A 16,744-nucleotide genomic window follows, 5' to 3' on the forward strand; every position below is an offset into this window, starting at 1 on the left:
GCCGGTTTCAGCTGCCTTTCACGGTCGTCTTCATATATATAAATAAGAGAGAAATTTTATTCCATTTTAGTAAAGCTTACAAAATATTATTCTCTTATTTTTAAAGCTGAAGAAGGCAGCAGTGGACACTCGGAAACCGGTCATATTATGTGTCTAGATTGCTGCCGTTTAATGAACAAAGAAAAATATATTACTGCGGTCACGGCTCTTCCATTCCACAATTATATTTTACTACAAAACTTTCTCTCAGAATAATTCGAACTAGTAACACCATAGAAACGTCGCTTATGCATATTGAACAACAATAGCCTTGTTCATGAATGACTGGTTCGCATCTATGGGCGCGTCATCGAGCGATTCGTTAAGACGCTGGACTTGAATTTAGGAGCAAAGACTTCAAAATTTTCATCTGCCTATCCCGTTTGGCTTCCCGTGATATCACTGAACTAGTTCATAAAGATGTCGGGATGAGTCCTTACGGCAAGGAATGGGAGGTTAGGGCTCTGATAGTACGAAGATGGTGACGGAAATCGGCAATGTCCTTTCCAAAGGAATCGTCCTTGCATGCGCCTAACAAGTTTTAAGAAAGTTACGAAAAACGAAATCTCGACGAATGGAGGGGAATTTGGGAAGCGCTCATCCCACGTGCGAGTAGTGTGTAGTACTGGTTATCTGGCGAGATAAGTCGTAGTCCGAGTAGTGCGCCCCGTCCTGTTACCTCCGGTAATACTTTACACTTTGTCTAGCAGTGAAGTCGCCAACCATGCTAATGAGCAATACTTATTGATATAACCTGAAATTAGCAACAGTCCGACACCTTCTCCTCTCTTATTACTGTTTGGCACTAAGAATCTGTTACGTTCACGCAGGCAGTATTTAAATTTATCTGGTTATTTTTTCACGTGTTTCTTTATTCTTATTTATGTGCTTTCTGATCGCATGCGTCTATTTATAATTTGTTGTTATTCATTTAACAACTATCGTTACGGACTTAAAAAGCACGCATGCAGGCGCGCGCGCGTGGGAGCACACACACACACACACACACACACACACACACACACACACACACACACACGAAAAGCTTGGACAATTCAGGACAGTGTTACCACTGTCGATGTCTATCGCAAAAGGAGAATTTTTTGCAATATAGTAGTGGGAAAGATATTCTAACGGGACTGCGAAACGCCTCACAGCACTTCAATAACGTCACGTTCCCTCATCCACTAAATTCAGCCTCTGTATCACGATATGACGAGTTACTCGACAGACATGATCCTGAAGTTCCTAAATCAGATTGCTGTTATACATTAGGAAAGTTAAACTCGCCTAATCCATCCATTTCATTGTCACGAATCATCTCATCACATATGACAGTCTATTGGTATACAAGTTTCCATAACTGTACAAGTGTGAGTTTTGTAGCAATGTTAATCTCATTTGAGTCACTTTTCGTTCCCTTTTATGACTACGGAAATAATGCTGCTCTTTTACTATGCCATGTAACCATACATCTGGTAAATGCCACATCGAGTAAGCAACAGCCATTCAAAATGTGCTTGAGTTTTTGCTCTGCTACACCGTAAAGTCGGATGAGTATCCCATCACGAGAACTACCAAATTCGGTAGCTGTTCTGAATATAACTCATGTTAATACAGTCAATTAATTAGACTACCTTAATTATCCGAATGCACCGCTTCGTTTCTGAATCACTCTGCATGATGTACACACCCCATCTCGATGTTAATCAAATTTGATCATGTTCTAATCTTGACTTTCTTCCAGATGCAGTCAAAAGATGATTGCTATTTTACAATGGCTAAAAACAGCTCACATGCAATCTGCACGTGCAAATGAGGGCACGGCGCAACATGGAATAACGTGTAATGAATTGTGTGGATGGTGGGTTTAGTTGTTTAAAATTATCCATTCGATCAAAATAAAGAGCAGTCGTTCCAAAGCCAGGAAATCATCACCGCTTTGTATATAATATTCTAGGAAATAATTTTTAATAACAGTGTCAATACTGGAGGCGGAGAGTTCTGACTGCAGTTTCAGTATTGGATTCATTAAAATCTGAAGTAGTAAAATTAGAAACAGTCGTTATAGCAGTATGAGTAATTAGTGTCCACCATAAATATAACGCATTTAAAAACTTAAACAAATCTGTAAACAATTTTCGGAGGAAGTTTTGCTGGTTTTAAAAATGGATCTTGACACCGTCATAAGAAGCCAATCATTCATAACCCAAAATGATTTCAAAACCAGCCACTACAAAGTCCTCAATTTTGCCAAAATAAAATGTATTACCAATATCAATATCGCTCAGTGATGACAGGTGATAATTAAGTAGACATTTGTATTATCGTACTTCGTTGTGTGTGTGTAAAAAGAAAAGAAAAACGTAAAGAAATTTGGAGTTATGCACATGTAATGTTGGAGGAAGCAACATAACCTTCGGGGGGAACTGTGTGCACGAAAGGTTATGTAACCGGTCAGTTCTAATTGCAAAAAATTGTCAAGTAAACAAACAGAAACAATTGAAAACTCGATGCTAATAAGGACTGATGGAGCAATGTTTACGTTCAGTCTCAACAAATTTCTTCTTAATGTCATACTACATCTACATATACATACATACTCCGCAATCCACCACACGGTGCGTGGCGGAGGGTACCTCGTACCACAACTACCATCTTCTCTCCCTGTTCCACTCCTAAACAGAACGAGGGGAAAATGCCTCTGTACGAGCCCTAATCTCTCTTATCTTATCTTTGTGGTCTTTCCGCGAAATGTAAGTTGGCGGCAGTAAAATTGGAATGTAGTCAGCCTCAAATGCTGGTTCTCTAAATTTCCTCAGTAGCGATTCCCGAAAAGAACGCCTCCTTTCCTCTAGAGACTCCCACCCGAGTTCCTGAAGCATTTCCGTAACACTCGCCTGATGATCAAACCTACCAGTAACAAATCTAGCAGCCCGCTCCTGAATTGCTTCTATGTCCGCCCTCTATCCGACCTGATAGGGATCCCAAACGCTCGAGCAGTATTCAAGAATAGGTCGTATTAGTGTTTTATAAGCGGTCTCCTTTACAGATGAACCACATCTTTCCAAAATTCTTCCAATGAACCGAAGACGACTATCCGCCTACCCCACAACTGCCATTACATGCTTGTCCCACTTAATATCGCTCTACAATGTTACGCCCAAATATTTAATCGACGTGACTGTGTCAAGCGCTACGCTACTAATGGAGTATTCAAACATACAGGATTCTTTTTCCTATTCATCTGCATTAATTTACATTTATCTATATTTAGAGTCAGCTGCCATTCTCTACACCAATCACAAATCCTGTCCAAGTCATCTTGTATCCTCCTACAGTCACTCAACGACGACACCTTCCCGTACACCACAGCATCATCAGCAAACAGCCGCACATTGCTATCCACCCTATCCAAAAGATCATTTATGTAGGTAGAAAACAACAGCGGACCTACCACACATCCCTGGGGCACTCCAGATGATACCCTCACCTCCGATGAACACTCACCATCGAGGAAAACGCACTGCACTGCTAAAAAAAAAAAAAAAAAAAATGTGTGTTCCCTTTAATTCAGTAAGCGTAAAGCAAAACGTGTCACTGCAAAACAAAAAGCTCATTAATAACTGTCATTAATTATTTTATCATACATATGTATATCTTATGAAAGAGTTTTCTGTATGTCGAAATAAACTCTTTACCTCGTGCACTTGTTCTTATTGTGTAAGCGCTACACGCATACATTGAATTTATTTGCAATCTTAGGAGGATCTGTCCTCAAGTCAGCTTCAATCCCGTTGCGTTTCCAAACTATACCTTTACATCATTCTGCCATTTACGGATGCCTGAACAAAGACGACAGCTACTGCGCAAACACCTCGCACAGCTCAGCAATCAACTGCTGACATAGGGAAAAGCTTACTTTGTAATGTAGGACACAGCTTCAACAGATCACGAGTTTAAACATCAACTGCGCACATTCATGCGCCCTGTTCAGTATTCCAATAGAAACGACAGCGCTACAAGAGCGTGTCAACACATTAAAACATAGCGAGTAGCATTTAGCAAGCGCCTAGAAGCTGCGACCTTGGAGGGATAGAGTTGGCAATACTGGATATCCCCACCATGCGCCACGAACAGCGCGCCTTCTCTCTGTCTCTTTCTTCCTGATGGGTCGTTCTGGAAGAAGAGAACGATTAATATCGTGATTTAGTTTCTCTCATTAGTAACTACTCATAATCTACATACGAAAAGACTGAGCAACTTAAAAGCTTGTAGATGCCATTTAGTGAATGTTACTTACGTGTAACATTAGCGCCTCAATAAGCTGGCACAAACGTTTCTAAGAACTCCTATAATTTAAGTACCATATTTAGGCTACCATTTGAATCGCTGTAAAAATATTAAAGGCCGTAGCACCTTGTTAACAAGTAGCAGTCTCAAGGTATACTAATCTTAATAACCGTTACGTCACTACGAAGACGAGTATCGGCCTCGTGCTTGTTAGGAAGTTCAGAACATGTATTTATTATACAAAAGGAGTTCCCGAAGTTATACAGACCAGGTATATTTTTGGTTCAAATGGCTCTGAGCACTATGGGACTCAACATCTCCCTAGGACTAAGAACTACTTAAACCTAACTAACCTAAGGACATCACACACATCCATGCCCGAGGCAGGATTTGAACCTGCGACCGTAGCGGTCACGCGGTTCCAAACTGAAGCGCCTAGAACCGCTCGGCCACACCGGCCGGCCCAGGTATATTGTGTTATAGAAACACAGTGACCGCCTAGCGAAGCTTTTTTATTGTGTATTTCATCCTTAGGTCGCACAAACGTTATCATTACCTGTTTAGACTTATTACCACGACGTCTGATGATATGAATAGCATCGTGCTCGCGAAGTTAAGGGGCGTGAGCAGGCGCTCAGTTGACGAGTTACTATGTAACGTATTCGAATCATCTGATAATGACTTGGTAATAAGTTCAAACCGATAACTATAAACATTTGTGAGTCCTGTGGCCGAAATGTATAATAAAAAGGAAATACAGTTTTCGAAATATATCCTAGACGAATTATACTTATTTTCTAAACAGAAATTAAGAGAAACACATAACTGAATAATGATTACCGAGTTTGCCCCCCCCCCCCCCCCCTCCATGTTCACCCCGCCCTTTCCTCTCGCAAGCACAGAGCATGACATTTATGTAAGCGGCGTCCCTGGCGACGCCTGTGGTGTAGGCCGCCCTGCGGCACGCTACGCCAGCAGCGCGACCCACTTCGCCACTAACCCACTGCTCTTGGGCTACTTTACCATCTCCCTCCACCGGCTACGCGCTCTCGCTTTCGTCGCTCGCACACTGACAACAAACAAACGCATTGCGTCACTCTGCATTCGCTGCCTACTAAACGTCCGAAACAATGAGTCGAATGAAATCTCTTAGCCTATGACATGACCGTCGAGAAAGTAGGAAATCATTATTCACAGAATCTTCTGAGTTGTTTTCGTACATGAGCTAAAAGCTTCGTGTTAAACATGGTAACCGCAAAGAGCAATCGACTAGTATCCATGAGTCTTTCGGCCATTTTTTTTATTTTCTTTATGTTTTGACGGTTAACTTACAGAATACAAGGGGTATTCGGAAAGTAAGTTCCGATCGGCTGCGAAATGGAAACCACTGTGAAAACAACAGTTACCTACAACTTCCGGCTACTTATCAACACAGTCGCCGCTACGACTTATGCACGTGTCGTAGCGTTGTACCAACTTTCAAGTACTTTCTTTATAGAAGGCAGCTGCCGGTGCTTTCCGACAATTCTCCACGCTGGTCTACAGCTCGTTGTCCGTGCCAAGCCGGCCGCGGTGGCCGTGCGGTTCTGGCGCTGCAGTCCGGAACCGCGGGACTGCTACGGTCGCAGGTTCGAATCCTGCCTCGGGCATGGGTGTGTGTGATGTCCTTAGGTTAGTTAGGTTTAAGTAGTTCTAAGTTCTAGGGGACTTATGACCACAGCAGTTGAGTCCCATAGTGCTCAGAGCCATTTGAACCATTTGTCCGTGCCAAAATTGTTGTCTTCATAGCCAGCGGTTCATGTGAGCAGAGATGAAACTCAAAGGGAGCCATTTAAGGGCTATATTGTGGGTGAACAGACACGTCCCATCGAAAACGCTGCAGGAGCATCTTCATTACCCCTGCAGAATGCGGCTGAGAATTGTCCTGAAGAAGGAAACGCACGACAGTTACATTATGTGGACTACATAGCTTCAGGCGAAATTTTTCACCAGGAACTCGTATTTGGCGCGAGATAATATTTTCTTGGCATCTTTACGTGCTCACTGTGCGCTCAGAATTAAAAGAGCGACGTAACGCGATCGACAAGCGTACTAAATACACTACCCATCTCATCTGTGTAAAGCTTCATCGGATTTTCACAGTGGTTTCCGTTTTGCAAGCGATCGGAACTTACTCTCTGAATGGCCCTCGTAACTCTTCACGAGATACATCAAATAAAGATGAGTCAGTTTGGCGAAACGCTCAAAATTATGTTTATGATGATGATTTGTACTGTACTGCTGCGACTGCTTCACGGTGGGCGTGCTAAACGAGCACATACACATTCGGCTTCAAAATAAATGTTAATAATCTACGAGTTAACAATTCCTACGCACATGTGCTGTATAAGCTATACTCTTGTTTATTTATAGGCATTAAACAAAATAGGAAGGCCGTAAATTGTCAAAATAGGGGTAAGGCCGTAAGGTTTTTTGTTCAGGAACCTACGTTGTACATATAATGTTTTGAAGCAACAGGAGAAGGGAGTTGAAGTGGACGCATAAATAAAGTAAAAAAGAATAAAAGTCAGCTACAGAACAAGTAAGGAGAATTTACATAAACCACCACGGAAAAATGTATAACGATTATTAAGTACTAAAAATGGCGAATAAAAGAAACACCGCAAGAAATTAAAACGATTGTATAGTATGCACAATATGATTTAAGATCAAACTAGAAATTTAACTTGAGACATTAGAGAAAAAACAAAATAGAGGCTCAAACTGAATAAACATTTGACAAGAACTTACGGTGCTGAAACACCAATGACCCTGCTGCGCAAATACAAGAATAAAGAAAGCCAGGAGGGCTGAAAAATGATGATTTCGCTAACACTTTTGGGATAGAAACAAATCACAAAATGTTAAATTGTTGATATTGCGGCTATTTCTAATGAAGTCAACCGCCAATGGAACTTGGATTTACGCAGATAGATGGATACCTGCTCACCTTCTCTATGTGCGTTTTTATTTTTTTATTTCAGTGAGTTACAGGATGTGTCAGAATATCTCTGCTAAGTAATCAAAAAGAAAGGAAAGCACCTTACAGGAACGTCAAGAGTTTTGTGTCTACGAGATACGAAGGGAAAAACAGCCGTTTCGTTAACGATTGTAGTTTCGGCGGGAATGCCTAAGGCACAAATAAATACAAAATGTACACTACCAAGAAAACAAAGAATTTGAAAAAGTAAAGGAGATACGGAAGAATATTGCCTGGTGTAGCTAGACCAACCATTTTAAAGGCGAGTCGCTCTTTTTAGCCTCCGATCCGTCATGCAGCTAAGAGCGTTAGGGTGTTGAGTCTTTTAATGTTACAATCAGGAGCAATGACAGTGTACCAAATTTGCAAAGGTAAACCACAAGCTACTATTTTATCACGAAGAACAAATATTTCATCACTCCAGGAAATTCTTCGGGGTGACATTATGGATAAAACATGTGCATCGATAGTGCAAAAGTTTAAAATGGTTCAAAGGAAATTAGTCTGAGCATTCAGACGGTTATAGTAATTGCATTACGAGAGAAACGGGACAGGAAGGTAGATGGGCTCACTGAGTAGCTCACGATCTACCAGCAGCTTACATAACTGTCGGCATAGAAACAACTTGATCAATACCGGACGGCGTCGCCGAACTGGGAAAACAGTTATTGTTAGGAAGGTGTGCAGCACGGAAGAGAGTTGCAGCTACTGCGGAATCCAGGTCGAGTGCACAAGAAGCGGCACGGGCGTTATCGGCAGCGCGAGCGCCCCACAATGAGCCAGCGTGACGACAGTCCGATCAAATGCCAGGCGCCTTGATTACGCCAGCAGCCAGCCGCGATCCGCGCTCCGTTTCCCGCCAGTTTTCGTAAGCCCGGCCGCGCCGCCGCGCGAAAGGTCACAGCAGCGGAGCACCCGTATCGTGCCATCTCAGCCGGCACCTATTGGCGCCCGGCTCGCGCTTCCCACACTACACTTTCCACCGCTTACACTCCGAACTGTGGGAGAAAATCAACTGGAGTCGCTACCTCAGCCACATCCTCGCGATGAAATAACCGCCGCGAGGTCTTCACTTAACAGTAAGGGAGCGCAAAGGAGACAAAGATGTTGACGAGGAACCGGTACTCCAGCTCTTCATTTTTTTTATCGAATGCATCATGTACACACAATACAAACACAGCTACACAATTGTAAGTAGCCTGCTTGAAAGTTTATTTCACAAAATAAAAATTGAAAACAGAATCCTGGGAAACAGACAAACGCAACTCGAAGACATTCCGTATGCGAAACGATGGTGTCGAGAAAGTTAAGTGCCAGAGAAATGTGATCAGAAACATTACACAGTACACGTAGGATTCCTGGAATGGACTGTTACGCTAGTCCTCCCGATCTGCATGAAAGCCTGTTGGGTACAACATTCACATTGCTAGCCTTATCCGTGATCCTAACGCTGTTTTCCTCTCTTCATGAAACAGGTATCTCGAATGAGTGAGGTTACTTCATGTCGTGTATGTTACCAAAATATATGGTAACCTGTCTTTTACGTCTTCCACATCCATTCCACACGCTCTTGTAGCGCTGTCGTTTCTATTGGAACAGGGCGCATAAATGTGGGCAGTTGATGTTTAAACTCGTGATCTGTTGAAGCTGTGTCCTACATTACAAAGCAAGCTTTTCCCTATGTCAGCAGTTGATTGTTGAGCTGTGCGAGGTGTTTGCGCAGTAGCTGTTGTCTTTGTCCTATCCCTCGAACTATTCCTTTACTTTTGTTTGTTGACAAAGTCAATCATGCACAACTGTGCTGCTCGTCCATTGTCAGTGTACATATTCGTTGAAGCAACTACTGAAGGTACAATAATAAGAGAAATTTCTTGCCGAAATTAGGCAACGACATAGTTATAGCAGTTTGTAATTCAACAATTGTTCCCAACGGAACACTGAACTGCACGTCAACAGTACCTGTATAGATCAGATCGTTCCATTCCTAACCTGGAGGCAATTTCGAAACATATTACAACTGCAAAATTTGGAGCGTCACAATCATTATCTGATACAAACGTTATTCCATCTGCCATTATCGCAAATGCTAACGAGAGTGAGAATTGTTAGGTTAGTTAGGTTTAAGTAGTTCTAAGGTCTAGGGGACTGATGACCTCAGAAGTTAAGTCCCATAGTGCTCAGAGCCATTTGAACCATTTTTGAATTGATACATTCCGAAGTGAACAGAAAACGGAGACAGTGAAAAGGAACAATGCAAATGTCACAACAGACGAAAAACAACATTGACTTAATACAGATACAAGAACGATACAATCATTGAATTACAGTGACTACATACCACATAATGATTTGCCAGATATCTCCAGAAGACATTCTTATGAAATGGAACTGCTAGATACGAATCGTTGAAGTTCAGACTGGAAGAGCACTCTATAAACAACTTGTGCCTTTTCTTTCTTCTCCTCCTCCTCCTCCTCCTCCTCCTCCTTCTTCTTCTTCTTCTTCTTCTTCTTCAACCTTGTGCAGGCGGATACACAGAATTATTTCCGTAAAACGTAATGTGGAGCAATGAAATTCACAGAGGCGTCTCGTGCTGCTGCGACAGCAAGCATTAGAGACCGCAATTATCACAAAGAAAAGCATCTCTGCTGGCAGCTGATCGGCGACCAGCAAGGTTCTTCCGCATTTAAATTTAGGTACCGCTGAAGGCTACCGGCCACTGACTCAACGGTGCTCGTAGTGTGGGCGCGGGAAGCTGGTAGCTGTGACGCAGATGGCGGATAGCAGTTGCACAACTACTACTGAGACGGCAGAAATTCAGCTTACACCAAGATACCATCCCTACGCGTTGCTACGTTTTACGACGTACAGTTATGATGTTACGGGAACTTTATTGTGTTCTCAATAAAATCGTTTTCTGCGTTAGGCAGCATCATTATGATACTCTAAAACTAAAACAACTATGGAACCGAAGATACGAAAGTATTTGCAGCGGTCCTCTTCAGACTGACTTAACAGCAGTTAAGCGATCCTAAAGAGGACCGCTGCAAAGACAGCCGAAATTTCGGTTGTATACGACTTTATTCAAACTGCCAATGGCTGTGGAGCTTTCTTTTATTTTTTTGGAAAATTACTTCACAAGAGACTACTGTTTACTGTTTCCATTAGTAAACTCCCTAACTTCGCTTACGTTCATTCAAGTTTCACGCACATTAATTTTCTCTGGACACAGTTTCGCCTTTATAATGTGAAAGGCAACACGTAATATTTAAGAGTAAATGGTTCAAATGGCTCTGAGCACTATGTGACTTAACTTCTGAGGTCATCAGTCCCCTAGAACTTAGAACTACTTAAGCCTAACTAACCTAAGGACATCACACACATCCATGCCCGAGGCAGGATTCGAACCTGCAACCGTAGCTGTCGCGCGGATCCAGACTGCAGCGCCTAGAACCGCACGGTCACACCGGCCGGCCCCACATTGTGATGGGAGACTAAGAAGTTTGGACGGTACTGACAAGACCCACACCAAACACGAACCTTAGGTCAGCCAGTGGGGCAGAAACGGTGCGTCAATTGCGTGAACACTCTCACCAAAAGACATGTCGCTGCGTTGGAGCTTTGGCGCGACGCGTTCCCCTTTAAAATAGCTTTTACTGCTAAACACAGTAAAACCCAAACGGAATCGCTCATTTCCATTCATTTACGTACTCTGCTTCCTCGATATCTAACCGATCTCTTACTTCAATTAAACGTAGTTTACTTTTCTTTCTAAATATGATAATCGAGTGACACAGGCTCTTTGATGGAAACAAACGATGACACAATTAATACGAGAACATGGCAAACTGAGCATAAAAATCATTCGATTTAAGCCCTCAAGAATATGCAAGCCAGATTTTGCTCATTTCTACGATCTGATAACGACAATGTATTACAGAACTAAAATATGGAGGTGCGAATAAATTAATATGACGTCGAAACACAAAACCAGTTAGTTTGGCAGTTGTTGCTGTTGCATGTTTTTCTAACTTGCCTAATGATGCATCATTCATAGCTTGTTTCGAAATTAATAGAAGAACAGAATTACTTTCAACTGAAAACAGAGACTTTTTCGGCTATGTCAACGGTACTTGTTTCCTAGTGCCCTTTAAAAATTCCTTTACATGTCGTCCAGCGGCACTCTTTAAGACATAGTTGGAGCGATTTTTCATTTACTACGGAAGCGAATTGACCCTCGAACAATGAATAATGAAGAATTTAAGCCACTTCTCACCTGACGGTGAGCGATTATTTTAATATCAATGCATTCCTGTACCAAAAATCGCTTTTTACTTCCTATATATGAAATTAATGTAAAGTATTTATTAAATAAAAATGGGAACATAGGATGAGAATTCATGAATAGAGAAAAATGCATGATATCAAGATGCAAGTCGTCATTCAAGACTTCCCTATGAACAAAACTAATAAACTCATCTACATCAACATATTTAATTTCATCAGCAGTTGGAACTTCACAACCAACAATACAAAATTCCTGTTTATGAACATACAGTAAATTAAACCCACCATCGCGACCTCTTCCTTGGGAGGCCAGAATGTGCCTCTCACAAGACAGGAAACAGGAGTGATGGACGTATATAACATACCATTAACAAACCTTATCCCAATTGGCCCCTTGCCACAGCCTCTTACCAGGTCACCAATATGGCTCAAAGATCGGAAACGTCAGGCCCGTCATTTGGGGTTGGTACAAAAAGCTTCGTCCTGGAACAAGGCAGGAGTTCCTACAGTTGTCACATCTGCCGGAAATCGAAAAGAGTGGTGTGGTAAATGAGACGCTATCTGCAGGCGTCTTCGGGACTACTTTAACGGATTCCGTATTGCGATGCGGACGACGACGAGTAACAGTGTTTCCCTGGTACATGTAGGCAGAAATAAAGAGGCTTATAAAGGACAGACTAGCGTGGAGAGCTGCATCAAACAAATCTTACAACTGAAGACGAAAACAACAAACAACAATAAATGCAGTTCTCTGCTAAAAACATCATGATGGGTTCCGTTCGGATAAAATATTGCGAACGTAAAATAGTCCTCTATTCTGAGCTCTAGACGCGGACTACTCAGGAAGACAATACCACAAACTAATTACAGTGAACTCGTGGAATGTTTATTCAAATCAAGTATTTCACTATCCGTTAATGAAACTCAGAAACTTAGTGTGTTCGTGTGTCTCAGTTAAATATGGGCGAAATTGTAAAAGAATTTAAATTTTCAATGTGGACATTGAAGTTGTCTAAGATTCCTATGGGAGAGGGGCGACTGTGCCGCAAAAAAGGACCACTGTCCAGGAAGAACACTTTTAAGCGTTTGGTTTCCAGTAAGAACTATATATTTGTACATTAGTACGAAACGAAATTACTAGTTATGAAAATGTAACATTAGTAAGAAACTGTTTCTTCAATGACACTGTCATTGAATGACTTTACTTATTAACAGACGATAAAAAATTAAGGAATGCGGTATTCTTGACATAGTTATTTTTCCAAAGGTATATGCAAAAATTTCCAAGTACTACTACATATTTATGTAAACGATTATTTACAAATTCATAATTTCATCACCAAGAACAACAAAGTTGAATTAAATCTCTCTTCTACTTCTTCATGCCAACGGCCTTGCCGCAGTGGTAACGCCGGTTCCCGTCAGATCAGCGAAGTTAAGCGCTGTCGGGCTGGGCTAGCACTAGTGGATGGGTGACCATCCGGTCTGCTGAGCGCTGTTGGCAAGCGGGGTGCTCTCAGCCCTTGTGAGGCAAACTGAGGAGCTACTTGATTGAGAAGCAGCGGCTCCGGTCTCGGAAACTTACATACGGCGGGAAGAGCTGTGTGCTGACCACATGTCCCTCCATGTCCGCATCCAGTGACGCCTATGAGCTGACTATGACACGGCGGTCGGTCAGTACCGTTGGGCCTTCATGGCCTATTCGGGAGGAGTTTAGTTTCTACTTCTTCATACATGTATTTACGATCTAAAAAATCTTACACCACAAAGATATACGATAACGATAGAGGGATACATGGCTAATGAGTTGTTTGGATTCCTTGGACATAACCTCCATAGTCACTTCGTGTGTTACTTTCTCGGTTCCGAAAATACACAGGTGTGCAAAACTTACGGAAGGTAGTAACTTTCGCATGATGTGTCATTGTCAAGTAACATAGCTCGAAGAAGCTTGAACCATACATAGGAAAAAATGGTCCAGTGTGATCAGAAGCTAAATGAAAAAAATACGCAATGAGACAAACAGAACTGGCACTTTCATTCAAAGGCAATAATTACACTGCAGCTACCGCTACTCATGACGGTCTCGTAGACATTACAAAAGGAGTGACATATTTCTTAATACGTTGTGTGATCACCACGTAACGGCAACGCCTGTTCTGCATCGTGTTCCCATGCTGGCTGCAAGGCTGGTTAGGTGCTCTTGTGATACAGCGTTCCATTCCTCTACTAGGGGGGTTGTTTTGGGGAAGGAAACCAGACAGCGAGGTCATCGGTCTCGTCGGATTAGGGAAGGATGGGGAAGGAAGTCGGCTGTGCCCTTTCAAAGGAACCATCCCGGCATTTGCCTGGAGCGATTTAGGGAAATCACGGAAAACCTAAATCAGGATGGCCGGACGCGGGATTGAACCGTCGTCCTCCCGAATACGAGTCCAGTGTCGAACCACTGCGCCACTTCGCTCGGTCCTCTACTAGGGCAGTTGACATATGCTGCATCGTCATCGGTGCACGTGGACGTACTGCAGTATGTCTACTGGGAACGGGCAGGCCAGCACATTCGTCGAACATTTCTAGTTCCAAGAACGCCTCCGCGCACACTCCGCTGCAGAGTGAAAATCTCATCTGGAAACATCCCCCAGGCTGTGGCTAAGCCATGTCTCCGCAATATCGTTTTTTTAGGAGTGCTGGTTCTGCAACGTTCGCAGGAGAGCTTCTGTAAAGTTTGGAATGTAGGAGACGAGATACTGGCAGAAGTAAAGCTGTGAGGACGGGGCTTGAGTCGTGCCTGGGTAGCTCAGTTGGTAGAGCACTTGCCCGCGAAAGGCAAAGGTCCCGAGTTCGAGTCTCGGCCCGGCACACAGTTTTGATCTGCCAGGAACTTTCAGATCAGCGCACACTCCGCTGCAGAGTGAAAAATCTCATTCTGGCTTTCGCTACAAGCTGCTTGTGTGGTACACTATCAAAAGCCTTCCGGAAATCCAGAAATACGGAATCGATCTGAAATCCCTTGTCAATAGCACTCAACACTTCATGCGAATAAAGAGCTGTGTTTCACAAGAACTATGTTTTCTACACCCATGCTGACTGTGCGTCAACAGACCGTTTTCTTCGAGGTGATTCATAATACTCGAACACAATATATATTCCAGAATCCTAATGCTGATCGACGTTAATGATATGGGCCTGTAATTAAGTAGATTACTCGTGGCACCTTTCTTGAATATTGGCGCGACCTGTGCAACTTTGCAGGCTTTGGGTACGGATCTTTCGTCGAGCGAACGGTTGTATATGATTGTTAAGTATGTAGCTAATGTATGAGCATACTCTGAAAGGATCCTAATTGGTATACAGTCTGGACCAGAAGACTTGCTTTTATTAAGTGATTTCAGTTGCTTCACTATTCCGAGGATATTTACTTCTACTTTACTCATGTTGGCAGCTGTTCTTGATGCGAATTCTGGAATATTTACTTCGTCTTCTTTTGTGAAGGCATTTCGGAGTGTCACGTGCTGTGACGTACGCACCGCGGCGTTTCTTTCTCGTGGGCCTCGATGCGACGTCCAGCTTTCTGTGCACGGTGTGAGACCTCTGCCAACATGCTCCCGCTCTTTCATTCACTGGTTAATGCATTAAGTTACTTCACCTACCTCGCCTTTATGTTTTGCAGGGTGTATTTAATAAGATCATCCTATGGCTCAGTGGAAGGTTACTCGTGCGGACACAGTGAGAAAATTCTTGTGCGGGTTTAGCAAGCGACGATGATTCAGAAAACTTCACTCTGGGTCCAGGTTAATGAATCGATGGAGTATTCATCAGTAGAAGTTTTGTTCACAATACTAATAATGGAATAAGTTTACGCACGCTGAATTGCAGCAGCAGCTGGAATGTAGGGGGAGTACAATTAATACTTATCAGACAAAGCTCCAACGACCTACGTTAACCGCGGTTTCTCATCTAGTGAGAACATGTGACACAGACGCTAATGACTCGACCACCGAGAGTAGACTAAGTTTAGAGTACCATTTGCGTTCTGCAACAGAAGTTTCCTGAGTACCGAACACGGTTATCAATCTTGTCCTTTTCTTGTCATTATCAACAACACTGCATTCTGCATTCACTCATGACAACCGTCTACGGTAAACAGTTTAATGGCAGACACAACATTCTTTCTACACGATGAATACAGCTCAAACGCACGAATGAGGAAAGTCATCCTAGTTCGGCGGCTGAAGCTTTCATCGCGGTCTCTAAGTGGCTAAGGAAATGAGAGTTTACTTTCTTTATCTGTCTAGAACTTCTCCTGTCAACTGGTGTGTCTTAAACTCGTATCGACTCAGCTCACAACGAAATAAGGAATTATTGGAATTATTCGTGTCCTTTCATCTTCTGTAAGACGAAATATTCCCTTCACTCAGTGGCGTGGAAGGTTTCTAAAGCCTAACATTAAGAGCGCTATACTGCAAGACAATTAATTCAGAGAAACCTGGATCGAGTTCTAGCGCCAGATTTAATGCTGCTGCTGCCAATCTGAGCACCGTTTTTAAGTAATTTCTCAAAGCCATGCAAGCATTTCCGGGCTCGTTACACGTATCGTTTCATAAAAGTAAAACTAAATCAGTTAAAACACACAGAAAAGAGTTGCAAGAATCGCATTTTAGGATAAAAGACAAACGTGCAGCTGTAATTAAAGTATCAGGCTGTTAAACCTGGCCGGCCGAGGTGGCTGAGCGGTTCTAGGCGCTACAGTCTGAAGCCGCGCGACCGCTACGGTCGCAGGTTCGAATCCTGCCTCGGGCATGGATGTGTGTGATGTCGTTAGGTTAGTTAGGTTTAAGTAGTTCTAAGTTCTAGGAGACTGATGGCCTCAGCAGTTAAGTCCCATAGTGCTCAGAGCCATTTGAACCATTTTTTTGTTAAACCTGTTAAAATAAAATAAATAAATAAATAGAAGTTGAAGTCAGGAAGGATTCAGAAAAAGAAGAACAATCACTCAAGTCGGGAAACGATGATATATCTTTAGTTTTAGAACAAAGGAGTCGCGTCCATGTCCGGTAAGTTTACATCCTGCGGTGAGCAATATTCGAACATACGCTTTTAGGCGTCTTT

General features: G+C 42.6%; 1 non-coding gene across 1 annotated transcript; it reads left to right on the plus strand.

Annotated features, from left to right (window-relative positions):
• The first annotated feature begins 14,421 nt into the window (after window positions 1-14,421).
• Trnas-cga (transfer RNA serine (anticodon CGA)) lies at window positions 14,422-14,496 on the plus strand. Its single transcript has one exon. It is a non-coding gene; the product is annotated as a tRNA-Ser (tRNA).
• Window positions 14,497-16,744: the final 2,248 nt, after the last annotated feature.

This window comes from Schistocerca cancellata, chromosome 1, assembly GCF_023864275.1.
Source record: "Schistocerca cancellata isolate TAMUIC-IGC-003103 chromosome 1, iqSchCanc2.1, whole genome shotgun sequence".
NCBI classification, from domain to species: Eukaryota; Metazoa; Arthropoda; class Insecta; order Orthoptera; family Acrididae; genus Schistocerca; species Schistocerca cancellata.